Source organism: Enhydra lutris, unplaced genomic scaffold (assembly GCF_002288905.1).
Source record: "Enhydra lutris kenyoni isolate GAN:26980312 unplaced genomic scaffold, ASM228890v2 scaffoldscaffold4, whole genome shotgun sequence".
In the NCBI taxonomy this organism is placed as follows: Eukaryota; Metazoa; Chordata; class Mammalia; order Carnivora; family Mustelidae; genus Enhydra; species Enhydra lutris.
In genome coordinates, this window is record NW_019154088.1 from 11,151,238 (window position 1) to 11,163,906 (window position 12,669).

The following is a 12,669-nucleotide window of genomic DNA, read 5'->3' on the forward strand; positions in this document are numbered from 1 at the left end:
CTTGAGGGTGAGCCTTTGGAAGAGATACTTGCCCAGCCCAGCCCAGCCCAGCCTAGGGGCCAGTCAACCTGCAGAGATTAGTCGGTGGTTGGCCATCTTCTAGGTGGGTTTCACCTGCTCATAGAGGAAATGGCTAAGAAGTCACAGAGATTAGGGTCTACGTGGGCAAAACCCAAGGCATGCACATACAAAAGGGCCTTGTTCAGGTTCTTCTCCAGGACCACAGTGCTTCCACAGTGTCCAAGGCTTCACCCCACTCCTCTAGGGACAGCTTCTACATGTCCTTTCAGAGGGCACAGCTGCCCACGTTCTGCATCATCAGGAGATACTGGGCACCCTCACACTTCTCAGTCAACTGCAGAAGTGACAGCGTCACAACATCATGATCAAAATACAAGCCCAGAGGGAAGGAGGTGTAGGAAGCCTGCAGATACAGGTGGACCGAATGGTTGACAGCAGGCCCCACCTCGGTGGAATAATTCTGAAGAACTGGGAACTCAGGTTTGATTGGCAATAAGGAGCTGAGCTCAAAAACAGTGTTGGCTGGTCTTAGAGGCAGGGGACAGCTTAGAAGATGGTTCTGAAGGCTGCGATTGGAAAAAAAGGTTGGAGTGGTAGGAGACTGGAAGAAGGGGTGTCCCTGGGTGTTTCATCCAAATACTGTTAAAGCAACAGAGAGATCCATGAGACCACTGGGCATGCTTCCTACATTTTTTTTTTTAAGATTTTATTTATTTATTTGACAGACAGAGATCACAAGTAGGCAGAGAGGCAGGCAGAGATAGAGGGGTTAGCAGGCTCCCCGCCGAGCAGAGAGCCCGATGTGGGGCTTGATCCCAGGACCCTGGGATCATGACCTGAGCTGAAAGCAGAGGCTTTAACCCACTGAGCCACCCAGGTGCCCCTATTTTTTAAATGCTTAATAACACTGCAGTAGACTGTTTCTGTAAATGGCCACAACACTACCTCCCACCCCATGTGTTCTTTTGCAGTATGATCTTGTCACCACCACCCATCAAATAGTGTGGTTCATTTTCCCTTCCTGTTTTGACCAATAGAATGTGGCAGGTCTGGGTGGCTCAGTCAGTTGAGCATCCAACTCTTGATTTAGGCTCAGATCACAATCTCAGGCTGGTGAGATGGAGGCCTACCTCAGGTCACACTCTGCAGGGAGTCTGCTTAAGGTTCTCCCTCTCCCTCTGCCCCTCCCCATGCTTGCTCTCTCTCAAACAAATCTAAAGGGAAAAAAATTTGGTAGAAGTGACAAAGTAATTTCTGAGATGGGGCCTTAAAAACTCTGTAGCTCCTGCTTTTGCACATTTGGAACACTCCCTTTTAGAACCTAGCCACATGCTGTGAGAAGCCCAAGCCACCAGGAGAGGATGAGGGGAAAAGAACAGAGGCCCAGCTGAGCACCCCAACAACAACCAGCACCATCTGAAGCCATGTTGAGTAAGTGAGCCTTGTCAGTATTCCAAGCCCAGCTGCCAATGAGGGTCCCCAAGTGGGAAGACTTAAAGAACCATGCAGATGAGCCATTTTCAACCCACACAGTGTTAAGAAACAATAAAATATTTCTTTAAAATAACCAGTAAATTTGGGGGTGGTTAAATATTAAGAGATACCCTGAAGCAAGCATCTTAGTACCTCATATAGTATAAATTTCTTCTTTACTCTTTATTCTAGTTCCAGGGACTTGGTGTATTTTGTTCACTAGTATAAATCTAGCACTTAAATCACTGTCTGACAATACAGGCACCCCATTAGCATTTGTTGAGCTGGCCCAAATGGAACTATCTTGGGTACCAAATGTGAGACAGAGCTGAGTAAATACTGGGGTTTGGACTAAGATCAGAAGGTTTTCTCCTTTACAATCCTCTAGCACTAGCCTATTTTCCTCTTGAGTCCCTGCAAAGATACCCTACACGAGAATTTAATTTCACTTCCCAAGCAGCACTTTTCCCTTCTACACACATACCACCAGCCTCTAATGGAGATCTGCTTCCTCTCCTGTTCATTCCTTAGGGGACTTAAAATTGTGAGGTAATGGGGGTGCCTGGGTGGCCCAGTGGGTTAGGCCTCTGTCTTTGGCTTGGGTCATGATCTCAGGGTCCTGGGATCGAGCCCCGCATCGGGCTTTGTGCTCAGTGGGGAGCCTGCTTCCCCACTTCTCTCTGCCTGCCTCTCTGCCTACTTGTGATCTCTCCCTCTGTCAAATAAATAAATAAAATTATTTAAAAAATAAAAAATAAATAAATTTTTAAAAATTGTGAGGTAATGAAGTTATAAACTACCCTAATTTAACCTATAACTCCTAGACAACATGGTGGCAGAACCAGTGAGGAAGAGCCCTATGGTTTTCCACTTCTCCTGGTCACTCAGCAGTTTCCTTGTTATTGTAACCCACTTCATATCACTCCTGAATTTCTGAAACAATTTTATTCAGTAACAAAGGACAAACACCAAAATAAGATTATAGGGTAAAACTCTGGCCATTTGAGGAAGCTGAATGTCAACTGGCTAATACAACAAAGAAACAGACCTTTAGAGATAAATACAGTATTATTCATGCTCCCAGTAGTGCCACTATCACCTAAATCTCAAAATTAACATAAATCACTCTGGTGCTCAGCATCACTGCATAATTATTCTTTTAATTCCCCTGTATCTTAATGTTTACTTCAACTTTACTGTTTACATGCAATATTTAATTTCATTCAACAAGCATTTATTGAGCACCAAGCACTGTTCTAAGAGTTGGGGAAACAGTGATAAAGAAGATATGTCCAGAAATGTGTTGTTATTTTTTTCTTAAGTTGGTTCCATGCCCACCATGGGGCTTGAACTCATGACCCTGAGATCAAGAGCTGCATGCCCCACTGGACTGAGCCAGCCAGGCCCCCCATGGCCAGAAATGTTTGTTTTTGTTTTTTTTTTAAAGATTTTATTTATTTATTTGACAGAGAGAGAGATCACAAGTAGGCAGAGAGGCAGGCAGAGAGAGAGAGAAGGAAGCAGGCTCCCTGCTGAGCAGAGAGCCTGATGTGGGACTTGATCCCAGGACCCTGAGATCATGACCTGAGCTGAAGTCAAGAGGCTTAACCCATTGAGCCACCCAGGCGCCCCAGAAGTGTTTTTAAATACTGCTTCATGTTATTAACCACCAAAGCAAAACAGGAACAAAAAAACTTAGAAACAATGAAGTCAATGAAAAAGTCTGACTTTCTGGCATTAGCAACAGCTACTATGGTGTTTTCACATATTTAGTCAACTGAGAACTGAGCTATAAAATACAAACTGCGGGGCGCCTGGGTGGCTCAGTGGGTTACGCCTCTGCCTTCAGCTCAGGTCATGATATTAGGGTCCTAGGATTGAGCCCCGCATCAGGCTCTCTGCTCGGCAAGGAGCCTGCTTCCCCCTGCCTCTCTGCCTACTTGGGATCTCTCTCTCTCTCTCTGTCAAATAAATAAATAAAATCTTTAAAAAAATAAAATACAAACTGTGTTTCTATTTAGTAAAGCCAAAGGCATCAACTCCTAGTAAATAAAGTCATATAAAAAATATTCTCTATCAACCTTTGAACCAAAGACTCCCTCTTTTTATTTAGTTTTCCTTTCACAAGCTCTGTTTTTCTAATCTGCATGAATTAAATAAATTCATTTTCATTTCTGTAAAAAATATAAAAAAATACGACTGCTAGCAAAGCATTTAATCAATAAAGAAGACCTAGTATTTAAGCACTACATTGATGGGATTCCAGCCAAAGACAAAAGAATTTTAACTTCTACATCCTTAGTCTGAGTTAATATATGATTTCCATCAAGCTTTCTAAAATACTCAAATAAGCGCACAGCTTTCTAGATGGAACCACTGCTCTCTTTAAAGGTCTTACTTAACAAGGGGCCACCTGGGTGACTCAGTAGGTAAGTAACTGACTCCTGACTTCCGCTCAGATCATGATCTCAGGGTCTTCTGTCGGGTCTTGCTTGGGATTCTCTCTCTCCCCCTCCCCCTGCTCCTCCTGCACTAGCTTGCTCGCTCACGTGCTCTCTCCCTCTCTCACTCGCTCTCTTAAAAATCAATAAAAATAAAAAATAAAGGTCTCGGGGCACCTGAGTGGCTCAGTGGGTTAAAGCCTCTGCCTTCCGCTCAGGTCTTGATCCCAGAGTCCTGAGATCTAGCCCCATGTCGGGCTTTCTGCTCAGCAGGGGGCCTGCTTCCCCACCCCCCCCCCCCCCCCCCCCCCCCCCCCCCCCCCACCCCCGCCTGCCTCTCTGCCTACTTGTGATCTCTGTCTGTCAAATAAATAAAATCTTTTTTTAAAAAAAATAAAGGTCTTAACAATTATTAGAAGCCAAGGAAATAGAAACCACCCAACTCTGTAATCTCGAAGTGCTTAAGAGGTTACAAGTCAAGTAAGTGTAAATAAAAATTCAACTACCGCTGTACTTATTTCAAAGACCTTGCGTTTTCCTCCCATATCACTTAAAAATACCCACTATGGGGGCGCCTGGGTGGCTCAGTGGTTAGAGCCTCTGCCTTCGGCTCAGGTCATGATCCCAGGGTCCTGGGATCGAGCCTCACATCGGGCTCTGCTCAGCAGGGAGCCTGCCTTCTCCTCCTCTCTCTCTCTGCCTGCCTCTGCCTACTTGTGATCTGTCAAATAAATAAAAATCTTAAAGAAAAAATACCCACTATGAAATCTTTCAAATTTTCTCCAAACAACTATGAGAAATAGCTGATATTTCTTAGCTATAATAGTCTTAAAAATCCTATAATAAGTACCTTTTCCCAACATCCTAATTACTATTCTGTCAATACAATTACCACGTTGGTGGGCAAAAACCCTATTATTAATTCTTTTCCTTCAGATTCTTGTATTTAGTCTTCAAGTCCTAATCGATTTCTATTTTTCATTTTTGCTATCTCTTCTTCAATGGGATAAAAGCCTTCAAGACCTTACATCTATTCTTCCTTCACCCAACTGCTCCACTCATTAAAGATTCCTGCCTTGACTCCTGCCCCCAATATATAAAGAAGTTCTAAACCCAAGCAGTACAACAGAATCATCACATAACTTACTAGTAAAAAGAAATACAGTTGTGAAGGCAGAATTACTGCACTGTAATCTCCATTTTTGTACTTGACTGTGCTCTCCCCATCCCTATGCAAGGGTAGTCACTCAAAAGTGACTTAAATAGGTCAGAAAGACACACTTCCAAGTAATCACTATCTCATAATACTGTAGCCCATCTCAAATATCAATGTTATAATATTTTTCCAAATATTTATTATGTAACTCAAGGCTGGAAAACACTGTTTAATAGTGTCAGAGAACTTTATGTGAAACATTGTCATGTTATCTCATTTTACTGTTCAAACACCCAGCAATACAAGTAAGTGCAGGCTGTCTGATGATAGGTTATATCTGAGCTTCCCGACCTTACCATAAGGAAGGGATCAGTCTTTTTACAAATCTCTTAAAATTCATTACGGTAAAACAAGTAATGCTTAAGATATTTGAACTGTGACTTAGTTAAAATCAACTCAGACTCTCCAGGACAATGATATACTGTAAAACTGTGAAGAAGAAAAAAAAGCTTAGAGGTGTCTGGCTGGCTCAGTCAGAGGAGCATGCGACTCTTGATCTTGGGGTCATGGGTTCAAGCCCCACGTTGGGTGTAGAGGTTAATCAAATAAATAAAAACTTTAAAGAAAAAAACAAAGCTTAATTATTGAGTTGAGGTTGGGGGAGTGGTACTCAAATTAGAATCCCTTCTCTAAATCCCATAGAGAACTTCCGGTGCCTCCACCTCCACCCTGACAAAAAACTAACAGATTTCTGATGAGCAAGACAGGGCAAGAGAAAGACAGTACTCAGCGACAGAACAAATTTTTGCCACTACCCCTAGGCTGCCCAGAAGGTTATGGAGCAAAGATATGTCTAGCACTTCTGGGAGGTCCTCACTTTGGTCAGTGGGCCTTCCGACAAAGTTTCAAGGCTCCCAGCTAAGGAAGGAGTAAGCTGGTAACAGAGGTCAGAAAGTACTTTCTCTCAACTTTCAAAGGCTTATTCTGGGTAGCTGTCGTATTTGCTAGTTCTAAGTTCTGGCTGCCTCCTGCTTCCCCAGGCAAGTGATTGGTGATTTCCTGCATTCAATATCACTGATTGAGCATAAGCTTATCAGCATTCTACTCACTGGCATTCCTACTTTTTATATTATCTGCCCTAACACAACACTTACCAAGAGTTCATGTACCAACCACTCTTTTTTAATAAGCACAGGAAGTTAAGGCTGTGACCAGAAAAAGGCATTAAAAGTTGTGCCCCTCAAAATGAAGCTGTTCACACTGTCCACCACCAGGCAAGGAAATGGACAGGGTGGCCCACTGATCCCTTAACTCAGAATTAGAACTACTGCCAGGTTCCAATTCTTTACTAAATTCTGGAACTTGGCAAGCATTGTATCTTAAAGGGAGAAGTGACAGAATAGGATAACACCAACCCCAGTAAGATAGTAAAATACTAGCAAATGTCGTCATCATATAACAGACTAAGTTTTAAGCCCAAAGATAGCTTGTATAAACACTTTTTAAAAAGTGTAACTTGGTAGCTTGTTGCATTTATTTAACAATTTAAAAAGTTTTTATTCCTGTACTTAATATATCTTTCATTTATATTAAAATTTTAAATTCAAAAAAAAAATTTAAATTCCATGACATGAAATTTAAAATTCTGTGGCATGGAGATACGTTCATTACTGCTTTCTGCCCATGGACCCTGCTGAGTCTCCCCTCCCACTACTGTTGTGTCTAAGTCAGAGTCTCCCAAAAAGCCTGACCAGCTGCAGAAGCTCTTCATCAGAGGGCTGAGCTTTGAAACAACTGATCAGAGTCTGAGCGGCCATTCTGAGCAATGGGGAAAGCTTATAGTCTGTGTGGTTAATGAGAGATCCAAACACCAAGCTCTCCAGAGGCTTTGGGTTTGCCAGGTATGCCACTGTGGAGGAAGTGGATGCAGCCTGAACGCAAGCCCTCACAAGGTGGATGGAAGAGTTGTGGAACCAAAGAAAGCTGTCCCAAGAGAAGAGTCTCAAAGACCCAGTGCCCACTTAACTATGAGAAAGATTTTTGTTGATGGCATTAAAGAAGACACTGAAGAACATCATCTAAGGGATTATTTTGGACAGTATCAGAAAACTGAAGTGACTGAAATCATGGCTCACCAAGGCACTGGCAAAAAGAAGGGCTTTGCTTTTGTAACATTTGATGACGATGATTCTGTAGACAAGACTGTCATTCAAAAATCCCATGCTGTGAATGGCCCCAACTGTGAACTAAGGAGAGCCCTATCTCAGCAAATGATGGTTAGTGCTTCATTCCAAGAGGCTGAAGTGGTTCTGGAAACTGTGGAGGTGGTTTTGATGGGAATGACAACTTCGGTCGTGGAGGACACTTCAGTGGGCAAGGTGGTTTTGGTGGTGGTAGAGGTGGTGGTGGATACGGTTGCAGTGGGGGGATGGCTGTGACAGATTTGGTAATGAAAGCAGCAGCTTCAGAGGTGGTGGAAGTTATAATGATTCTGGCAGTTACAACAATCAATCCTCAAATTCTGGAGGCAGAAGCTCTGGACCCCATGGTGGTGGAGGTCAGTACTTTGCGAAACCACAAAACCAAGGTGGCTATGGTGGTTTCAGCAGCAGCAGTAGCTACAGCAGTGGCAGGAGGTTTTAATCACTGCCAGGAAACAGAGTTTAGCAGGAGAGAAGAGCCAGAGAAGTGACAGGGAAGCTACAGGTTACAACAGATTTGTGAACTCAGCTAAGCACAGTGGTGGCAGGGCCTACCTGCTGCAAAGAAGCCATGTTTCAGACAATACTCATGTGTACAGGCAAAAAAAACTGAAGACTCTAATTGCGACTAATTGTATAACAGGTTATTTTTGTTTCTGTCCTATGGAAAGTGTAAAGCATTCCAACAATGGGTTTTAATGTAGTTTTTTTGGTTTTGTTTTGTTTTTTTTTTGTTTGTTTTAATGTAGTTTTTGGTGGTTTGACTGCTAAGTGTAATAGTCTGATCATGATGCTTAATAAATATTAAAATGTGTCTTTAAAAAAAAATTCTAGGGGTGCCTGGGTGGCTCAGTCAGTTGGGTGTCTGGCTCTTGGTTTCAGCTCTGGTCATGATCTTAGGGTTGTGGGATGGAGCCCCATGTAGGGCTCCATGCTCAGCGGGGAATCTGCTTGGGATTCTCTCTCTCCCTCTCCCTCTGCCTCTCCTCCCCCAGGCTTGCTCACATGTGCTCTCTCTAAAACAAATAAATCAATCTTAAAAAATAAAAATAAAAATTCTGTGAATGAATTACAATCACTGCAAGCTAATGAGTGAGTCTAGCTAACTGCTCAATACCTCCTCAAAAAGCTTAGCCATTCTCCATGCATCTTGTTGGTAACAACACATTCAATAATCTTCAACTACTTTATATAAATAGGACTATAATAGCAATCATCTTCATTATTTCTTCCTTTTATAAAATCGTTAATCATTGACTACAGTTAATCATTGATTACAATGAGTTAATCATTGACTACAACCCTGGTGTAATACAGTAAAGCATTTACTTCAGCATTTTGATATGGATAGCTTCCTAAATGCCTCTGTCATATATTTTAAAAAGTATACTTAAGTCTCTGAGGGCAACCCCTTTTGCTCCCTTCCCTCCTTGGGAGCTTTATACTAACACTTTGCTGTCGCTCAGTAAATCTTGCTTTGCTGCCCACCACCCCGTCTGGTCTACCTTCTCATTCTTCGAAGTGGCGTGACCAAGAACCGTGGGCACCAGAGAAAAAATCCTGCAACACTAATGGGGGCTCATCCAGGATATCCACCATCGTTAAGGACAACTAACCAATAAAGGACATCAAACTCCAAATGGTAGTGGTTCAGATGGAGCCTCACGTGGAAGTTAAACCAAACATCTACAGGGGACCCCCTGATCTGGACAAGAGAAACCCTGACTGCCACCCCATCCAATGTCCCTGTGACCAGAAGGAAGGAGCTAAGATCAGTCGTCGCCCTTCTTCCCTAATGGCAGTTACAAGGGTGTCCCTGCCCTAGAGGAAACTACCCTTAAAAGGATTTTATACCACCCCTTCCCATATGATAGATGACAAAAACCTGACTGGATGACAGGCGCAGGGAGGGTTAATCAGACAGATTAAAACAGCCGGCCAACAAGCCCATAAAAACCCCTAGACTTAGAAACTTGGGTAGCAACCCCTTCAGGTCCCCTCCCTCCTTGGGAGCTTTGTACCATCACTTTGCTATTACTCAATAAATCTTGCTTTGCTGCCCACCAAAACAAGGTTTTAAAAAGTCTCTGAAAATGTCACCATATATTTTATCAGATTTTAGAGAGCAATTTATGTGCTGCAAAAGTAGCAGTACTGCAAATTTTGGAATTTGCAAAAAATGCTCATCATCACTCTGTAAATGCTGAAAGTCTAATGTTCACTAAAAGCTCACATGGGGGCGCTGGGGTGACTCAGTCGCTTAAGTGTCTGACTCTTGGTTTCAACTCAGGCCCTGATTGCGTGGGTTGTGGGATGGAGATATGGAGCCATCAAGCCATGGAACACAGGCGCTCTCTCTCAAATAAACAAAATTTTTTTTCCTTAAGATTTTGTTTATTTGACAGAGAGAGAGTGAGCGAGCACAAGCAGGGGGAGTGGGAAAGGTAGAGGGAGGAGCAGACTCACTGCAGGGACCCTGGTGCAGGGCTCCATCCTGGGACCTCGAGATCATGACCTGAGTTGAAGGCAGGTGCTTAACTGACTGAGCCACCCAGATGCCCCTCAAATAAATAAATCTTAAAAAAAAATTTATTAAAATAATTAAAACTCTCATGCATACTGTGCATGAGGCAGTGATACAGCCAAACATCTCAGCAGGTAGGTAGTAAAAAAAAATTAAGGCTTAGACAAAATTTGGTACTATTGAAAAGTTCAGCATTCCAACAGCTTGGAAATTTTCCCAGGGCTCAAATTTACCTTGAAACTGCCAACGTAAAAAGAACAGTCACATAATACACTCCTAAATGGTCGCAGCATCCTCTCTCAAATTATTCTCAGATAATCCTGTACATTTCTAATCCTTTCACTGTAGCAGGAGAAATCTCTTTAATATACAGTTCTGCTCATAATATTCCCTTTTGTCCCTGTACTGTAGTTTGGAAAATTTCAAGCACAAAAATGCTGAAAGAATCTCACAGTGAATATCCCACACCCAGTTTCCCATATATCCCTGTATCTACCACCTAGATGCTACCATTAGCAATTGACTATATTTGTTTTATCAGACAGATACCTATCCATCTACCCTTAATCACTTCGTCATAATGTACTATGGTTTGTTAATAGTTTGCCCAGAATTATATGGGGTCTCTGTTCATAGGGCACACTTCTGCAATTTTCTTTTAAATCTGTAATGTCTTTATCAGGTTTTAGTTATTGGAGTTATGCTGGCCTAGTGAAATGAGTTTGGAGGTGACTCCCCTTTGTCTGTTTTCCGTAATTTTATATAAGATTGATGTTATTTTTCCTTTAAATACTTGATAGAATTCATCAATCAAATCATTATGGCCCTGAGTTTTCATTATGAGCAGTTATTTTTAAATCATTATTCCATTTCTTTAATATAAGCTTCTTCAGATCTTGTTTCAACTTGTGACAGCTTTAGTATATAGCTATTTTCAAGAAACTGTCCAGTTATGTTGCCACATTTTTTGGTATAAGGTTGCCTACAATATCCTCTTATCGTTCTGGTAAATCCCTTTCATTCCTGATACTAGTAATTTGTGTTCTGACCAGTGTATCTATGGATTTAGCAACATCATTGATTTTTTCAAAGCACCAACTTCTAACTTTGTAATTTTGTGTATTGTTTGTCTTTCTCTATTTTACTGATTGCTTCTGTTGTCTTCTTTCTTTCCTTCTATATACTTTGGGAATATCTTGCTCTCTACTAGCTTCATAAGGTAGAACTTCAGGCCACTGTCTTTAAACCTTTCTTTGCTAACATAGGTGTTTAAAATTATAAACTTCCCTCTACACATTCCATTAACTGCATCCTATAAATTTTTAAAGCACTTTAAAAAAAGGAGAGAGGGCGGGGGGGTGAGCAGGAAAGCAGGGTGAGTGGGAGAGGGAAAGCAGGCTTCCTGCCAAGCAGGTAGCCTGACGTGGGGCTCCATCCCAGGACCCTGGGATCATGACCTGAACCAAAGGCAAATGCTTAAAGATTGAGCACCTAAAGCACCCCTTTAAAGCACTTTTTAATAAACTATTTATTCTAGGATAGTTTAAGACTCATAGAAATTGCAGAAATAGTAAAGTACCCTATACCCCACTCCCAGTTTCCCATATTATTTACATCTTGCATTAGTAAAATAGCCTGTCATAATTAAAAAATGGATACTGATACATTATTATTAATTGAAGTCCTTATTTTATTTCCTCATTTTTTACCAAGTATCCTTTTTCTCTTCCAGGATCTCAACCAGGATATCACATTACATTTGGTTGTGATGTATCCTCAGCCAGGATCCTCTTAGCTATGACCGTTATCTCACAAATTCTGATTCTATTTTCATCATCCAGTTCAAATTACTTTCTCTCTTGTGATTTCTTCATTCATACGTAGGTTTAGAAGTTTCAGGACTTTTCAAGTATGTGTGGGTTATTTTAGACAACTTGATTTCTACTTTAATCCCATCTCGACCAAAGAACATATTCTGCATTATTTCAATCCTTTCAAATTTATTAGGACTTGATTCATGGCCCAGCATTTGGTCTGTAAGTATACTTGGGAAAAGAAGTATATTCTGTGGTAGTCAGGTGGAGATCTATACTTACTTTTTTGTTTGTTTAGTTGTCTATCAGTTGTTGAGAAGAGTGCCAAAATCTCTGATTGTTGTCTATTTCTTTTTTTAATTTTATCCATTTTTGCTTGATGTATTTGAACCTCTGTATTACACACACATGTTTATGATTAGGTCATGAATTGACCTTTTTATCATTACAAACGACTCCCTTAACTCTAGCAACACACTTTACCTTTAACTCTACTTTATCTGATATGAATATAGCCACTCCAGCCTTCTTATGCTTACTGATGAAAACATATATCTTTTTCCATGCATTTACTTTTTAAGATTTTATTTATTTATTTGACAGAGATCACAAGTAGGCAGAGAAGCAGGCAGAGAGAGAGGAGGAAGTAGGCTCCCTGCTGAGCAGAAAGCCCGATGGGGGGCTCAATCCCAGGACCCTGGGATCATGACCTGAGCGGAGGGCAGAGGCTTTAACCTACTGAGCCACCCAGGCGCCCCCTCCATGCATTTACTTTTATCCAATCTGTCTGTATGCAGACATTACTGGATAATAGTATCTCTGATTCAGAGTATCTATTCCAGATAACCTAATCAGATAATCTGAATGATTACCTATTCCATTAAACCAAATGAAATTAATGGTTGGATTAGGCCTACCATTATTTCTGTTCAGCTGTACCTCTATCCTCTTTTGGATTATTTACTTTTTCTATTAGCTTTTTAGCAACCCTTCATCACATTTTTTTCCTTACTGAGTGCTCTAAGAATTACAAACTACA

The 12,669-nt window shown here is 41.4% G+C and overlaps 1 protein-coding gene and 1 pseudogene across 3 annotated transcripts in view; one reads left to right on the forward strand and one right to left on the reverse strand.

Annotated features, from left to right (window-relative positions):
• LOC111158865 (zinc finger protein 106) overlaps positions 1-12,669 on the reverse strand; it is a 66,898-nt gene that overhangs the window by 45,062 nt on the left and 9,167 nt on the right. The window lies entirely within an intron of this gene.
• Positions 6,816-7,734, forward strand: LOC111158887 (annotated as a pseudogene).